Raw genomic sequence first — 18970 nt, forward strand, 5'->3', positions numbered from 1 at the left:
GGCCAAAAAGTGTGGTATGGGTTACAGCCTGGTAGTGCAGGGGTGCTTTCTGGAGCCTTGAACCAGGTCTCAGCCACTGCACAGATATCGATGTTCTCCATTTTAAGGAGTGCCTTGAATGAGTTCATTTTGAGATTTAGACTTATAGCATTGAGTAGCATTACCCTCAGTTTTTGCTTGCCTGTTCCTGTTATGGTGGTGAATTTGTTATTTGAACCCTGCCTAAAAAAGGCACTGTAGGGGCGGCAAGAACCTTAGCCAGTATTCGGAATCCCAGGGGTGACAGGTGCAGGCCATCTGTGGCAAAGCATCGTGGTCTGTCAACTATGTCATCCCAAGCAGACAGATACTGGATCCCCTTAGAATGACACCAGAAGCTTAGCCAACTGTTGAAATCAATCATTTTGTCCTTGTACTGCGGTATCATTCTGGGTGATGGCAGAATACTACTCAGGGCTAGGGTCATACCTGCCTGGGCTACAAGATCGGAGAGCTCTCCCATGTCTCTTTTCATGTAGTACAGGGAGGTACGTCTCAGGTCATTCACACCAACATGGGCAATGACAGAGTCATATTTGTACTTGTTATAGAGTGACCTGAGTGCATGGGTTATGTGATGGATCCTGGCACCTGACAGGCAGCTGGCAGTAACCTTCTCCTTGTTTAGCCTGGTGAGTGGGACATCAGTGTGCCTGACAATAGAGTCACCTATGACTAGTGTGTTGGGTACGTTGTTTTGCTTTATTGGCTGTGGTTGAGTGGCACACTGAGTCTGTGGGCTATGTGTCATTTGGGTTGTGTTGGGAGATAGAGGTTGCTTGCATTTCTGTTTCGGAGGTCTCTGTTGCTTAGACAGATTATTATTGAGAGCCTCCACGAATCCATTAAAAACATTTGCAAACCCATTCATTTTCTGTTGATGAGTGAGTAATAAAATTCAAAAGGTGTGTCTCTGTAGTGGATAATAACATTTTACAAAAGTGTGGTCACCAGGATCCCTACCTTTACCCTTTGAGACAAGCAAATTCTTCAACTTTTCATGGACTGATAATATTATATACTGTGCTCCATGAACATGTTTATACTGTAATGATCTCACCCAGGATTCCCTAATGGAACATTGGTAGTTAGACTGTAAAAGTTCAGCAATACTTGTAGCCTATCAGTAGAATGTTTAAAGTTCATAGCTACCAGTTATGCCCCAGGACAATGACTGAGTGCTCATGACTGGCCTTCCCTACTGTCATCCATCAATTAGTCAGCATGTTATACCACAAAATGGAGGCCCTGCCACTGGGAAGTTGGCTAACATTTAAGATTACCACTATTAGAAGAGATGTGGTCTCTATGTCTATCACCAAGTTAGGCTGGCATAACTCTGTTACAAAGCTGAGTGAGTGGAGTTCTTTGGTGACAATAAGAGGGCCCTCATTGGTTCTACTTCCAGCATTTTTCTGTTCTTTCAGTTGCAAGTGTCAAAACTCAGCTGCCAGACTTCCAGTGGTGGAGTCCTCCATGTTCATCACTTTGATGTTTGTTCCCAGTATATTGCATTTTTCAGAATCCTTTATCTGTGTTTTTCTGATTGATATTCTTATCAAATAAAGCTTTCTCTTGTAACTGATAATTCAGCTCTTGAAGTTTCACCAGCAATCTGAGTTTCACTGTGAACTGAACTCCAGTTTTCAACACCAGTGGCCTCTGAGGGTGAGTTAGCATACAGGGCTACCAATTTACCACAAATGAGCTCTGAATTTGCTGTTTGAAAAGAGCCTTAGTTCTTTCCAGAGAAAGCATTTATGTGTGTGATAGGATCTTGAATGTATGTTAGCTTTTGTTCCAATTCTTCCAGCTTCTTTTTTTTTTGTTGCCGGACTTGCTGCACACTTTCTGAAATTACTGTAAACCAGTTCTGTAGCTGGTCAAGACATGCATTAGGTGGTCCTCCAATACAATCTGCAGTCTCCATTTCCAGTCCATCAGTTCTTCAATGATCAGAGCAACTTGATTCTGCTCAGTAATGTTTAGAAGGTCAGAAATTTTATTCACAACTTCCTTCCTTCTCAACTGTAGTGTGAGAAGCATGTTTTGAATAGTCTTCTGCTCCTGCTTCACTTCTTTCAGGGCCTTGCCACTTGGTTAATGCTCTCTGCTCTGCAGAGTCTTGCATTTAAAATCATATTCATCCTGAATGTCCTCAAGTGTTTTTATATCCTGTTCAACATCCTAGACTCCATTCTTTATTTTCTTAACTTTCATATTAATTTCCTTCTGTTTGCCCAGAATCAAGTTGTTCTGTGTGCTGCTAACTTCATTCTGATCTAAGGTTTGCATGGATGCCAGTATTTTCTGTTCTTCTTTAAGACAGTTACTAATAATTATGGCCATTTGTACAGGGTCTTCTTGAAAATTATCCTGATGATTACTGGTTCTACTTCATGAAACTAAGGTGCATCATGTTGTGACCTTTCCACCCAAGTGAAAGTGATAGCTCCTTTTCTGCTACTTTCACTAAACCTAAACAGGAAAGTTCCAGGTGTCTGATCTTTCAATAAAGCTCATTCTCTGTCTTTACTTACAAAGCCCATGATCCACCCATCAGTCAACAGTGACAAAAGGTACTTTTTAATCAGCTCTGAAACACCCTTGATCCACAACCAGAAGGAAAAGCTCTTATCATTTAAATTCTCCTTGGGAAATCTTGTCCAGGGCTACAACCATCAACAATTTGCAGCACTTTGAGTAATTTGTCTCCCAGCATGTTCAACTTGTCAATATTAAGGCCACACTTGGTTACAGAGCAGAACTACCAATTCAATACATCTGAAAGCTAACTCCATCTTGCAGCTGGAGGGTTTAAGAAGAAGGATAAGTTCTTGGTCTCATCAGATGAAATATTAAACTGAGGTCATCTAGTTGAGTTGGTGATAGCTCAGGTGGATGTAAAAGATCCCACAGCACCTTTTGATAAAAGTAGGGAAAGGTCCCCAGTGACCTGTTCTAATTTACCCTACTAGTATAAATAAGACCCTTTGTCTCCCTAGAAAAGAGGCCAATAGTCTAGTAGGACTAGCCTGTTAAAGAAAAGGATAAATGAAAATAAGAATAAAAAAAATCTTAGTTGCAAGGGAACTGTTTAAACGGTTGTTTATGAATACAAGTCATAGCATGACTATACTGTACTGATTTCTTTACTTACAGCATGGATTTGCATCTGTTAACTGGAACATATGCACTGAGAGAACACCATAACACTTGACCTGCAGGCACTCAAAACATTGACCAAATAAGATAAAAAAAAAAAAAAAAAGAAAAGAAAATGGAATGAACTTTCTCAGACATATAATCTGAGCATGTAAAATAAAATTAAAATATTTTTTTTTTTGCAATCCCCTGAGATCACACAATACCAGGGAAAAATTATATTCCCAAACCCCCTGTGTTATGTCAGCCTTGCTAATAAGTCAATTAGCTTTCCCATTGACCAAATTCAATAAGGCAAGAAATCTGTCAACTTAAACAGCAGTTGACTAATTTAAGGTTTACTATATCTACTTCTGCACAAGCTCCGAGATAATTCCTCGAAGGATGCAGATTTTTAAACAGTGTTTTTCAAGGGGGCAAACCACTCTGCTACCCACACACTCCTTGCTAATTATGTATTCCAACTCTGAGATTGCATAATCTCAAGGCAAAGGGCATATTCCCCAATTCCAGGGACTGTGTTGTCTTGCACAACAGCTGACCATCTCTTCTCTCAATCAAAATGTGTTGACAAAACAGAGGTAACATAAAACTGACTTATGGCAGTGAAGCTATATATATATATATATATATATATATATATATATATATATATATATATATATATATATATATATATATATGGGTCTACTTCTGTTCGCTGACAGACCATTTCACTGAAACCCATTTGGTCGACAGCTCATTTCATCGACAAACATTCTAGGTGGGGGGCTGCGCCCCCCACACCCCACACCTCCCCAACTATATATAACAACTCCACAGTCACACAACAGTGGGGAGGGGGGCAAATCCCAGGTTTTTGCCTTGTATACTTTTGTCAATGAAATGAGCTGTCGACCAAATGGGTTTCAGTGAAATGGTCTGTCAGCTTAATAGAAGTATATATATATATATATATATATATATATATATATATATGTATATATGTTGTATAAAACATATATATATATATATATATATATATATATATATATATATATATATATATATATATACACACACACATACAAATATATATGTATGTATACATGTATAAGTCCACAGAAATATATGCATATATACATACATTTCTATAGATAGACACACAAACACACGCACAGACATACACAGACATGCACACACACACACACACACACACACACACACACACACACACACACACACACACACACACACACACACACATACACACACACACACACACACACACCCACTTACATTCAGAGCATAAAAAAGCAAAGTTGAGAATAAATCTAAATTTATTTAATTAATCAGGATATTTTTCAAGCCAACACAGGATGAAACAGGTTGCTTAAAAAATTCTAAAACGTACCTCAAATCTGGGACCCCTGTTTCTTCTGAGGACCTAACAGCCCCTAGACCCTGACTTAATGCAGTCATTTTTTCCACAATTATCAGAGTGTAGTCTTGTCTAGTTATGATGTGTTGAATGAATGAATGGATACAGGAAAAAATGAAGTGTAAAACAAACTTTGACAAAAATTAGAAAAAAGTAATCCAGATGGAGTGTTGAGGCCATAATGGAGTGGTGGGTACTAGGTGATGTGAATGGGGGAATAGTGGGCAGCAGTTGCCTTGGAGCAATTCTCCTAGAGATCCAGTTCACCTAAAGCCTATCCTGTGTGGAAGAGAGCACATACTGACTTCCCTCTGGATTCAATAAACTTCATGCAGGAATAGCACTATTCTTGCACTGAGTGGCTTGTGTCCATATAGCACAACAGCGCTCCTTGCATATTCATGAATGTGCGCTGCTGTTCTACCTATATGGGCACGAACTATGAACAAGTGCAGGGGGCGTGTCCAAGTAATGCGCGGACATTGAACACACCGCCTGCACTCAGAAAATGCCATACAGCACTTTCTAAATTGATCTGGCATAATATTAGAGATTTACTGTAATATTAAGCCAGTATTTCAGTGTCAGTGGACACTGAAATTATATAAATGATCATTTCAGAGTTTGTGGACACTGAAATAAATGCATCAGCAAGAAAGCAATGCAGGGGGTATGTGACAGGTTTTGTGACACCCCCCCTGCATTGCCAAAGTGCAGTATGACACCTTTGAAACCTGCTAAAGCAGGAAATGTGTGCAAATACACAAATAATGAGGGATAAATCCCTCAAAAAGGACACAACACACACACATATTGCCCACTAAATGTAGAAAGTTGATAGAAAACATCCATGCATTAGCATGAATTACCACAGTGTAGAAGTTTGAAAGCAAATGTATGCCAATATTCCCTGACAGCAGTGCATGTGAACAAAGGCACAAATGTTGGGGGGGGGCAATAAAACAGGGACATGTCTGAAAAATTGCCCTTACACACTTAGAAAGTTGATATCAGACAAGATATGTATTAGCAGGAGTGCCTGAAGGATGGAAGCCTGAAAGCCAAATGAATGCCATTATTTCACGATTTCAGTCCTCAATGAGTTGTCAGAACACCGCAAGACTCACTTATATAACATAATAATATAATAATAGTATATACTTTTTTTCTAGGCTAAGGAATGCTTAAGCATAGCAAAATGGGTGTGCATGTTATGGCCCTCTGGTTAGCATAGCTTAACATCCCATAAGAGATAAATGCAAATACAGAGGTGAAATTTCCAAGCAGCAATAGTGTAATGGTTAGAGTCCCAGCTTTACATGCAGGTGTTCATGGTTTGAGTAGGCAAGACAGACCACTTATTTTGTTATGGGAAAGTAGTGTTAAAATTATTTTTATAAACTTAAATTATGTAGTGACTGTTTTTTGCAACCAGGGTAGTGTAGCAGGTCCAAAAGTGAGGTGTCAGTCTAAAAAAGATGTAAACCCCCCATATAAACATAAATGCCCCATACTGTATAGTTGCACAAGAATATAATGTAATGAAAGCACATAGAGGGATGTTATGGAAGTAAACATAAAATTATAATATGTCAGTAATGATGAATCAATCTCACAATCCTGATACTCTATAAAATGAAATCTGAGCAATGCTATGTAGTGCTCAGCTATGCTAAGCTGGTGTAAGCATTGCTTAAATGTAAATGCAAAGCAATGAGTAGCCAGCTAAGTGGAATTCCACATTGGTAAGGAGTGCTCAACTCCTAACCTTTTAAGCACTGCCAACCTTAGCTAAGCGGGTTTAGCATCACTTAGCTTAGCTCAGCATATTCAAAATGGTCCAATGATGGCAAAGGGTGGGAATCTGGCCTTATTTAAAACTCATAGGTGGAAATACAGCCATAACCAGTTGTAGCTCATTTTTGCAGGCAGTATGGCTGGGGTAGGAGTGGGATTGTGCTTTTGGGCTCAGAGGTGGGGCATTCAGGGGTCCAGGGTCATGGTTTAACTTCTAGTGGAAGACTATGAGGAGAGAATGCTGCAGGGTCAGTACCAGGGCTCACAATACAAAGCGGAGGCCTGGGACCATCTCACATGTGATCTGACCAGTGCTACTGGCATCCCTAGAACTGGTGAGCAAGTCCAGCACCATTTCTCTGACCTCAAGCATAGGAAGAGGGAGCTCTTGGACCAGTGGATCCAAGACCCCTGGGAACAGAATGTCCCTGAAGTGTGTAAGTATCAGTATCAATTAGTATTTACCAAAGTCCAGCCTGCGTATATGATCAGTAGGTATGCATAAATGTTTCTTTATCTCCTGTACAGCTGTAGATGAGAGGGCTGAGAACATAGACAACCATGCCAGCAGGTTGCTAAGGCTGTGCCAGGAGGCTGGTGTGTACAAATCTAGCTTGCAGTATTCAGGGCAAATAAATAGAAAGGAGTAGAATGTCAAATGCCAGTAGGTTAAAATGCGTACTGTGTATAATGAAAAAATGAGACGTTAGCAGAGTAATAGTGATGTACATGATATCTATCAATAAAATTGTCAGTACCTTTCAATAAAACTAAAAACACCAGACTGTTGTGTTTACTTTGGTATGTGGTGGTATGAATCTAAATGTATACAGGTTCTGCACAGCAACTATGGCTCTGACAGCATGAATTAATTGAGGCTCATTTGATAAAGATTGCGGAGCTGTAAAACAGGATCAACTATATGAAATGTTCCATGCACCAAGATCTGATTCCTGAATAGTAATGTATAAAGTATTATAGTGTATCCCCCTACAGCATTGCTTTGTGTTAACCATTGCTTTCCAGATTTTAATACGTCAATGTATTAATACACAGTACAAGAACTATTTGCCATGCATGAATGTCAAAATTACAAGGACAGATTGTCCAACCAAGACAGCATTAGACAGAAAACAGTCAAGCAAAAGGCAGCACTTCCTCAATAGTTCATTGTGATGAAGCACAACTTTGTTGTACCTTTTTGTACAAACAAGCACGGATCGAATCCCGGGAGTGTTAGTAAGCTATATGCATAATTTCATCCACGAATATGTGTATATGTGTAGAAACAGTCAGGTAGTGTTAACAGAAATTTTCTCCACAGGAAGGCTTTAGTAATACACTGTGTACAAACATTCCACTGCCCAAACCCAGGCCATAGGTAGATATAAAGTGAGGTCATACCTGGAGAGTAATGAGTAGAGTAATGATCAGTACAGTTGTAAACAATTGAAGCCTACACAGTTGTTAATTGACATCTCCTCCCCCTATCTGCACCTATAATTTATACACATAATCAACGGATATGTTTTTCTCCAAACCTACTGTTGGGACATGTGTCCTATTGTTCTACAAATATTGAATTGTTTTATTATTAATGCTCTCTGTTCAAATACTATCATTGATGGCCTGTTGTTATCAATGTAACTTGCATGCCAGTATAATGCCTACTATGGTTCCACATATGCATGTGTTCTTTTTGCTATGCAACTGTTTCAAATCTGTTTTATGGGGTCAATTAGAACACCAATGCATGCTGTTATAATAAATCTCAAAATGTGTTGTTCATGACTAACCAGCATATTTTGTAAAACCTCGACACCATAGCATGTCAGGGAAGGCAGATCTCGGTGGATCTGCCGAACCCGCCTCATCTGACCATGTCACCGGGCCCCAGCATGTCTGGGACCCAATCTGGCACCTCCTTTTCCATTGGTACTGCACCACCTTCCAGTGGAACCACCTTAGGGGATGGGGCCTATCCCCCCTCAGGAGCAGGCATGAACAGAAAGCCATCATCCATAGGCAGGTCTGGGGTTTGGTGTCTAGTACCATCCAAAAGGAGTTTGTTGGACAGCTGCACCAGATAGAGGAGCACCTGGCACATCTTGAGGATCAGCACACCTCTCCTGTCCAGCACACTGCACAGCCACCTTTGGGGCCGTGAAGGTGCAGTGGTGACTGCCCATGGATAGGGATCTCAGTCCCAGTGTATCCATTTGGAGGCTTATGGGTGTCTTATTCCCAACCACCCTCCCCATCCAAGGTGCTTAACCCCCACATGTGTCATACATTGCCCCTGTCTGCTGTCTTGTCTGTCTTGTCTGTCTTCCTACCCAACTTACCTCCCCAAATATACCTACTATCCTTCCCCATCTCACTTTCACTTTAAAAAAAATGGCATCTGTTCCAAAAAAACAAAATTACTCCCCATACATAGCTGTCCATTATACACATGTCCACTGGACACGTAATCTGGTCCAATTAGCTTGACAACACATTACTGTTGTCCTCACCCCTCTCTCAGGGGTTTGAGTGTCTAAATTCACTTCCAAATTCTGTAGAAATTCACAGCTGTTGCTGTACAAGAAATGGATAGCTATGGACCTTTCCTACACCTGTCCTGCACATCTCTAGCTACCTTTTGTACTGTACTTGCCTCTGCATGCCCATTTTTTCACCACTTTCCTATCACCCCTTTTTTTTCTTTTAAATAAATTACCGTGGGGGTAAGAGGAAATAAGTGGCGCTAAGTGAAGCTAAAACTCATTAACCATAGCTTGGTATCGCTTAGTGTCATGCAAAACTGCGCAAACCCGCTTACAACTGCTTAAAAGTGCCTTAATCAATCTGTATCTATCAGACCTTGTTCTGCCAAGAAACAAAACAGTCAGCCCTCCCAAGTTTCAAACCCAGGATGCTGTATTTCTAATAACACAGCAACATACCATTACACCATCACAATTGTGAGAATCTGTGATGCTTTAACAAACATATCATGCATGCTGGTCATTTAACATCAATGAAAAAAAAAACATCAGTCTCAAGTCTCAAACTCATGACCGTCTACACTATATTCAGAACAATGTATCACTACACCATCTAAGCTACAGAAATTAATATTGCTTTTTCAAACATATCATGCAATAGAGGCATACAACATTAAGGAGAAAGCTCTGTGGAATCATTCATGTGTTATATATAGACACACACACACATATATATATATCTGTTGAAACATTTATATATATATATATATATATATATATATATATATATATATATATGAAAAAGTAGATAAATAATACAAATATATAAATATATAATGGAAGGAAACATATATGTGTGTGTGTGTGTGTGTGTGTGTGTGTGTGTGTGTGTGTGTGTGTGTGTGTGTGTGTGTGTGTATATGTATAACATGCAGTGCAGTCATACCTCAGAACCATCCCTCTCAACCTCTTGTAAAGCTTGTAAAATGGGGTGGAAAATGGGCCACATATAGGGACATATTTCAAATATTGCTGTTAGAAATGAAGACACTTGCTACAGCAACAGGGTGCATTTCAGCAGACAATTACTGAAGTATATGAGGATGGAAACTGAAATGTTATGTCATTATTTACTGACATAAATCCTTGGATCATCACAGTGATTTACCGGACAAATACAAATAAATTGTTGAACAGAAAAAAGGTATGGGCCAAACATCTGGACATTCTCTGAAAATTCTGGCAGTGGAGAGGTATGCTCAGAACCCCTTAGTGCAATAAATCTGGACCAAGCCTTGCAAAGTGGGGAAAAAAGGCATGAAAATAGGGACATGTCTAAAATACATGAGTAGATAAGCTGAGAAAGTCGATGTAGTAACACTGTATGTCCTATCATATATTGACTGAAATATCAGAAGTCCGGGACTCAATTACTTTTGATTAGTTAGTGACCTCAATCCCCACATCATCCCACTGATGTGTCAGGAATACACAACAGTTATATGGACCAGACAAAAGATATCGGCCAGACAAGTGGACATCCTACAAATATGTGAACATAACACAACATTAGAGAAACTACACTGAGCTACCAAGCAACATCCAAACTACAATCAGACTGACATAACACTACCCAGATCCAACTCTGGGGATGTACACATGCATTTGCAAATATAACAGGCACTAGACAGCTATAACCCTAGTAGAAAATAGACACTGGTGTGAAAGTGCATACCCATAACCAATTGTACCACAGTCACAGTGACATACCAGTAAGCAAACTGAACACTACAGTATTATGACTGTGTGAGCAACAATACCCCATTTACCACTCGCAAATTACCCCTACATATACTGCCCCAAGTCACAGTGTAGTGGGAATCATGATGTGTTATGGGACATGTCACAGTCTGCTTGTACAAAAATACAGGCGATATGGAACAGAAACCGGAGCAGCATGCACAGTCAGATAGAAAGGGCCCATGACACTCACATGCACCCCCCCCTCCCAACACAGCCCAAATAACATGCACACACTGCACTGCTACATAATACTGACAGTCTGTTAACAATGGCCAGGTATACACAGACTTTTCAAATGTACATTTTCCCACAGAATGTATAGGCACAAGATGCATATCTATGGCCACTTCCATGTTACATTTCTGGGGGGGGGGGTCTATGACATCACTGGGATGGTAGCAGGAATGAAGGCAATAAATAATGATACTACATATGTCTGAACCTCTTAGTGCATGACATCTGGACAAAGCCTGCCATAATTGGGGGACAGAGGCCCAAACACAGGGGTATATTGGACATATTACTATTATAAATTTAGACAGTTGCTGGTGTTACTGGGTTTGTTGTAACATATCTTCTCTGAGGGATATGAAGTCAGTAACACCAACGGATGTTAACATTTACTGACTGCATTCCCCAGAGTATCCTACTGATTAGCCAAGGACAACAACTGTCTGGGGAACAGACTAAACATATGAGCCATGCATCTGGACAGTGTCTAGGTCTCTGGACAGTGTAGAGGTATGACCGCAGTCATATAACAGAAAGGAAATCCCCTGACAGCTGCCAAACATGTCACCCAGCACCTTATGAAGCACAGTAAGGCCAACACGGTACTCCTCTACATCAGCTCTGGGCAATTACTCATGTATCCCACACGACCTGGGGACTGAATGGGTAGTGGACCTCATTAGATCAAAAGGGGCAAATAACAATGAGTGCATGCTAATTGAACAACTACTTGATATTATCTTGAAAAATAATTTTGTGTCATTTGAAAGTAAGCTATTTGTGCAGAAAATTGGAGTGGCAATGGGCTCACCAGTAGGCTCCAGCTTTGCAAACTTGGTGTTAGCCCATTGGGAAAACAATATTATTTTTAATAGCCACTGGAATCAATTGATTTGTAGTTATAGACGATTTTTGGATGATATTTTTATTTTATTTAAAGGTAATAAAAAAGAGGCAGGTCAGTTTGTGGACTTCCTAAATGCATCAACAACCTTCTTGAAGTTTACTTATAACTTCCAGGAGAGCACTATTAATTTTTTAGATGTAGAATTGAGGAAAAATAAGGGAATGTTTACAGCAAAAATCTTCAGAAAGGCCACTTATTCTAACAGCTTTCTTCATTTCACTAGCATGCATCCTCTTTTCCAGAAAAAAGCTGTAGTAAAAGGGCAGCTGGTCAGGGCAGCGAGGATGATTACACTACAAAGTGAATTTGAAGATGAATGTGATTTGCTATATGAAATGTTTTCAAGGAGGGCGTACCCCAAATCCTTCCTGGATAATATTTTCCAGGAAGTGATGGATAAAAGGAAAAAAGGGTTTTATTCACCCCTCTTGACTAACGAAAAGGTCAGTGTTAGTGAAAGCTCTATTGAAATTATTAACCAGACTACCCATAACAACAATGTACAGGAGGGTATAGATAACACCTTAGTTCAGGGACTTACGGTAGATGTTGGTAGTCATAAGAATTTTTCAATTGCCTTCACTTTTACCTATTGTCCAGAAGCAATAGATATAGGTAAAATAGTGAGGAAATATTGGTGCTACCTTTCAATGGATAAAAACATATCTAAAGTGTTGAATTTTAACCCTGTAATAACATACCGAAGGGGCACAAATATGAAAAGACTCCTTGAAATAAAACCTAACAGCTTAAAGACTGAAGGGGGAATAAGGAAATGTGGCACATGTAAATATTGTAAGAACATTGAAACATCAAACTCATTTATGGTTAGGTCAGTTAGTTATCATGTCAAGGGGTCTTTCACATGCAATTCTAAGGGTATTGTTTATTTGGCGCAGTGCACGCAATGTCCGTCATTTTACGTTGGAAAGACGGACAGACAGTTGCGAGACCGAATATACGAACATTTATATGCAATTGCAAAATCTAAGGAAGAAAATGCCCTAGCTAGACATTGTGCAAACAACCACGGCCATGCTTTTATGTTTATGGTTATTGATGGAATTGACAAACAGAATCCAAACAATAGTTTTGTTAATGAAAACTTTTTGAAATTAGAACTGGAGAAAAGAGAATTAGCCTGGCAACTACGCCTTGCTGCATGTAGAGAGCCAGGGATAAATGACTCGTGTTCCATTGCATGTATTTTAAAACTTAAAAACCTTTTGAGGTAGTTTTAAGGTCTATTCATTCTGAATAGGTTAATTTTTGTATAAAAAGTTATTTTACTATGTAGTTCTCTTTGAGAGACTAGTGTTGATTTTTAGCTTTTTATTGTTATTGTTATTATTGTTATTCATGGTTATTTTTTGAGGGCAGGTACTTGTTACACACATAACAACATTAAAAAAAATGTCTAAATAGGACAGTCCTAAATGGCAGTTTGGTTTAATATACTTCGTAATAAATAATGCCTTTTTAGCATAAGCAAAAAACATGCAAAGTATTTAAAAGGCACTACACAAAGTTATTAATACAACCACTGTCTTTAGGGAATAAATTTATTTATTTACAAACTTATTTATTTATTTATTTATAAATTTATTGAAGTTAACATACTGGACCTTAGTCAATACAACACACTTATAGTGTATACAAATGTGTGTAAACGTTGGGGTTGCATGAATGTATCCAGAAGTACTGGCACTTTAAAAAGTAAATTGAATGTTATTAACGGTAATTGCAAGCATTTGTATCAGTTTTAAATACTGTAGTGAATGTAAGGCTGTTGTCTGAGGAAGTTCTACTATTGTGTGGAACGAAAAACGCTGGTAGCGTTTCACAGTATTTGGTCTTTTTTCTATTTTTTATTTGTTGTCAAAAAAGTGGATTTTAATAAAAATTAAGCCTTTTTCGAACTGTTCCTAAAAGGCTCCGTTTTTAAAAACCGGTGTAACCAGCTTGCTGTGGTTCTTGGTTCGGTGAGTTGATTTGGTCTGAACAATTACTCATGTATATTCAAATATAGCATGCAGTACAGGGATGGAACTGTAATGAAAAGCAGATAGTTGTACAAAAGTGTCCACCCAGAAACATTTGCACCACAGTCATAGAAACATACTACTACCCAAAATGAACTCTAAAGTAGAACGACTGTCTGAACAAACATATCATGCTACACCAACATATACTGGCCAAAATCACAGTGTACTGGGAATCCTGAGGTGTTACAGGATATTTCAGGTCTATATCAAACGCACAAATGTTCACAACCGTGAATACAAAAACAGTGACACATCTACGCCAAAGTACTAAAACAGTGAAAGACATGAACAGCGAAAATCAGAACGCCAAACGCATTTCCGAGAACAACAGTGTCATACAGGTAAGGACAACCTACATAAACAAACTTTATTAAACACACTTTTGCAGGGGGCAAGCCCTCCTGCACCCCTTATGTGAGGGTCTGTGGCCCCACATACCCCCCATTTAAATATACCAACTCTGAGATCGCACTATAGTGGGGAAAAGGACATATTTCCTCTTCCCCACGATCACCTAGCTGTCCAAGGAAATACATTTGGCATTCCGATTTTCGTTGTTTACATCTTTCGCTCTTGTAGTGCTTCAGCCTTTATGTGTTGCTGTTCTTGTATTCGTGGTTGTGAACATTCATGCTTTTGATATAGACCCAACATTTTACAGTCTGCCCCTACAAGCATACAGACCTGATACACTGCCAGAAGCCATAGCAGCATGCACAGTCAGATAGGTAAAGGATGTATGGCACTCGCATCTGCTACTCTCCCTACCCAGCCCAACAAACATCTACCTACAACACTGCTGCACAATCTTGGCAGTCTGTTCATAATGGGCAGACATACATAATTGTCATATGTACAGACTTCCACAGAATTTCCAGGGTGTGGAACCATAACCTTGGCCACTGCCACATACCACGGCCAGGAGACTGCTAGGTCACTGGGATGACAACTGGAGTGCAGTCGGTAATTAATGATATACCATACCTCTGCACCTTGTAGTGCAGGACATCTGGACAATGCATGACATACTTGGGGACAGGGGGATGGAAAGAGGGACATATCACACATAATGGTGTTACAAACTGAAACAGTAGCTGGTGTTACACATGTTGTTGTAACATAACATTCCTGAAGGATATGATGTCTGGACCACCAATGGATGTCAACAGTTAGTGACTACAATCCTCATATTATCCTACCAACCCCACAAAAACAGACGTTGTTCAAGAAACAGACTAAACATAACAGGCAAACCTCTGACCAGTCTGTGGACAACATGCCAGTTGAGAGGTATGTCAGAGACATATCACTGTCAGATGTCAAGTCACTCAGTAAATGCATGTCCAGACAAACCCTGTCAATCTAGCAACCCTCCATGTGTATAACAGCACTAATGAAATACAATCTGTACTCAGTTCTGGAGCTTTGTCCCCCATGTTGTTGGGTTTTCTCCTCATGTCCTGTCCTGTGAGGTATTTCCACCTACTGTCTGTGAAGCTGTAGCCCCCATACCTCTGTATTGTCCCCCAAACAGGCAAGGAAAAGGGGCAAGGCCCACATGAAGGATGCCCCATATGTTGGAACTAGCAGCAGTGTCCAGGCCCACACCACAATACTATGTGGGCACTTACATAGCTGTATGGCCTCAGCAATACCTGGGAGGACAACATCAATCCCTTCAAGGTAGGCTGAACACCTGTGGTGGACAGCAGCAATACATAAATACCATCATAGGTGGAAATAATGGCAGGATGGGCCAAGAAGGAACAGGTGCCTTATTGGAAGCCATGTCACCTTGTTCTGCACAAGCAAATAAGGTCACAGGTGATGTCCCTGTCTTTGAGTTCAAACTAGATACATACACCAAGGCCAATTACTAGGTCTTCCATCCATATATCTGACATTCCAGAGACAATACACATATCTGCTCTGTAGTGGTGGTCAGTAATACCACATACACAAATTCCATAGATATACGCAACCGGCTGCAGACAGGTAAAGTGTAAACATCACCTCCCTGTCTCCCATAGGTACACATGTGCATGTACAGCACCTTCCCCCCTCCCCTCATGATCAGGAAGCAAGTCTGTAATGCCCTCTCAAAGGAACACATAGAGGTCTCCATATGCTTGATACCATTCCTGGCTGCATCCTACATGAACACAGGCATAAGCAGTCAGACCCATTCATGCAGTGTAGTCAACCACAGCCTGAGCACTGGTGTCATCCCATCTGCACAGAGGACAGACAGAAAGTTGAAAGAAAACAGGTTATGTATTAGCATGAATGTTCTGAAGGATATAAGTCTGAAACTGAATTGTATGCTATTATGTCATGACAGCAGTCCTCAATGACATAGCCGAAAACCTCAATATTCTCCATTTAATATAATAATATAATATTAATATCCAATAGGAGATAAATAAAAATATACAGCTCAAATCTCCAAACCAAGATTGTGTAGTGGTCAGAGTTCCATCTTTGCATGCAGGTATACACGGTTTGAGTACTACAACAGGCAATCCAATTTTACATGGGAAAGTGGTGTTAAAAGTATTATTTTCATATTAAAATATGTGTTAAGTTATTTTTGTCACTCAGGGTAGTGTAGCTGGTGTAAAATGGAAGTGTGAGTGCATATAACATGTGAAACCACCCATGTATACACGTATCCCATACAGACTAGTTATACCCCTTGCTACTGTAATGAAAGCACATAGAGCCCTGTCATGTAATGGAAATCATATACACTTACTAAATGAAGTCATGAGTGTGATATTTTATAAGTATGAACTGTGAGCAATGGTTAGCAATGCTCAGCTATGCTTATCAAGTTTAAACATTGCTCAACCATGAATGCTAAGCAGCAGGTGGCTCAGGTAAATAGATTTGCACACTGGTAAGCATTGGTAAGTGAAGCCTACATGGTTTAAGTGCCTAATAGTTTAACCAGATGCTGGCATCACTTAGCGTCGTGCAAACCCATGCAAACTCACTTACAACTGCTTAAAACTGCCTTAATCACTCTGTCTACATCAGCCTCTGTTCTGCCCCGCAACAAAACAAACAGCTCTTGCAGGTCCTGAATCCAGGGCCCTGTACACCATAGTCAGAGCAAGTTACCACTAAACCATCTGAGCTGCAGGATTTTCTGCTGTTTTACAAACATATCAATAGGGAAGAAAAATTGTGGCATCACTAATGATTGGTATTTACATATATATATATATATATATATATATATATATATATATATATATATATACATATATAGATAGATATATATGTGTGAAGATACATGTATATATGTATAACAATGTATAGATATATTACCGATAAAGACTGAGGTGTTTATATATATATATATAAACTAAACACTTAGATAAATAGAGATATCTCTAGATAAACTGAGGACGTTGCTGCAGTAACACTGTCTGTCCTAACATATGTCAAATGCAATATCAGATGTCTGAGAAATCAATTGCCTGTCATTATGCAGTGAGTCCATTCCACACATCATCCCACTGAATTGTCAGACATACACATCTGTCATGGGGACCAGACCAAATATATGAGCCAGACAACTTTACATACTATGAACACCTGGAGAGTTGAGAGCTATGAGTGCAGCTATGTAACATTAAGGAAACTACACTAAGCTGACAAACATGTCACCAAGCACCATACAAAATACAGTCAGGACAACACCACACTACCCCAAAGCAGCTCTGGGAAATTACACATGCATTAGCTATTACAGCACGTACTACAGGGATGTAACTGTACTGAAAAAAAGATACCTGCGTGAAAGTGCATACGCACACCCAATTGCACCATAGTCACATGAACATACTTATAAGCCTACCAAACACTACAGTATAACAACTATGTGGACAGGTATATCTTGAATGGCAGTCACACAATACCCACACATATACTGTCCCAGGTCACAGTGTAGCTGGACTTGTGTAATGGTATGTGACATGTCTCAGAATGCCCATACAAACATGTACTGCTGATAGACTACCGGTAACTGGAGCAGCATGCACAGTTGGATGCAAAAGGATGCATGCCACTCACATCTGCCCCCCCCACCCTAAACAGGGCAACTAATAAGTAAACAGTACACTGCTACAAATTCTTGATAGACTGTACACAATGGCCAAACATGCACCAAGTTCATGACTGTACAGAGTTCCACAGGGTTGTCCAGCCTTTGCCCTCATATTTATTACCCCTACCCAAGAACATGTGTTGGATTCCCAACATCAATGGGATGACATCAGGAATAACAGCACTAAATAATGATAGATCATACCTATCCACCTCATAGTGCATGACATATGGACAAAGCCTGACACAATAGGGGTACAGTGGCCCAGAAACAGGGACATATGTACAAACTGCAAAAGTAATTTGCAATGAGGGGTATGGCAGTGTGGTAACACAGCAAGTGTGTCATAGCTGAGGTACAGCTGTACGCAATTACCCGGTCTATATAACAGTTATTGCAATGATATACATTTATCACATGCGCCACAGACCTTCTAGGGTGAAGATTGTTCCATGGCTCTTCTAAGGTGAGCAACATCACCAGCCCTTGTAAAGTATGGCAATGTGCAGGGTACTGGGAGAGTGAGGCCACAAAATACGGTCTCCTACAAATATACACACGTACAAACACTTGCGCACACATACGCATACACACATATGCATACAGACATTTGCCAGGACTCAGATTGGAACCCTTACCTATGTAGTTATTGGTACTATAGTGTTATGCAGTTAACACAAGCACCAGGGAGCCTATAGGGTGAAGAGTGTCACAAGGTACCTTTAAAGTGTATAATATCACCAGCCCTTGCAAAGTATGGCAATCTGTGGAGTAGTGGGTGAGAAGGGCATCCAAGTATTTTCACCTACAAAAACACTGTAGCAGGCGCCAAACCTTTTGTATAGTCCAGGATATATAAAATAATTGTTGAAATATCACAGCACATACAATTCCACAAGATGTTCAGTGTCCAAACCTTTTTAATAGTCCAGGATATATGAAAAACTGTTAAAATGCCAC

At 39.8% G+C, this 18970-nt stretch overlaps 1 pseudogene; it reads right to left on the bottom strand.

Moving 5' to 3' along the window:
- Positions 1-1250: 1250 nt before the first annotated feature.
- On the bottom strand, positions 1251-4665 carry LOC122792808 (annotated as a pseudogene).
- Positions 4666-18970: the final 14305 nt, after the last annotated feature.

Source organism: Protopterus annectens, chromosome 2.part0, assembly GCF_019279795.1.
Source record: "Protopterus annectens isolate FY-2018-M chromosome 2.part0, PAN1.0, whole genome shotgun sequence".
NCBI classification, from domain to species: domain Eukaryota; kingdom Metazoa; phylum Chordata; order Ceratodontiformes; family Protopteridae; genus Protopterus; species Protopterus annectens.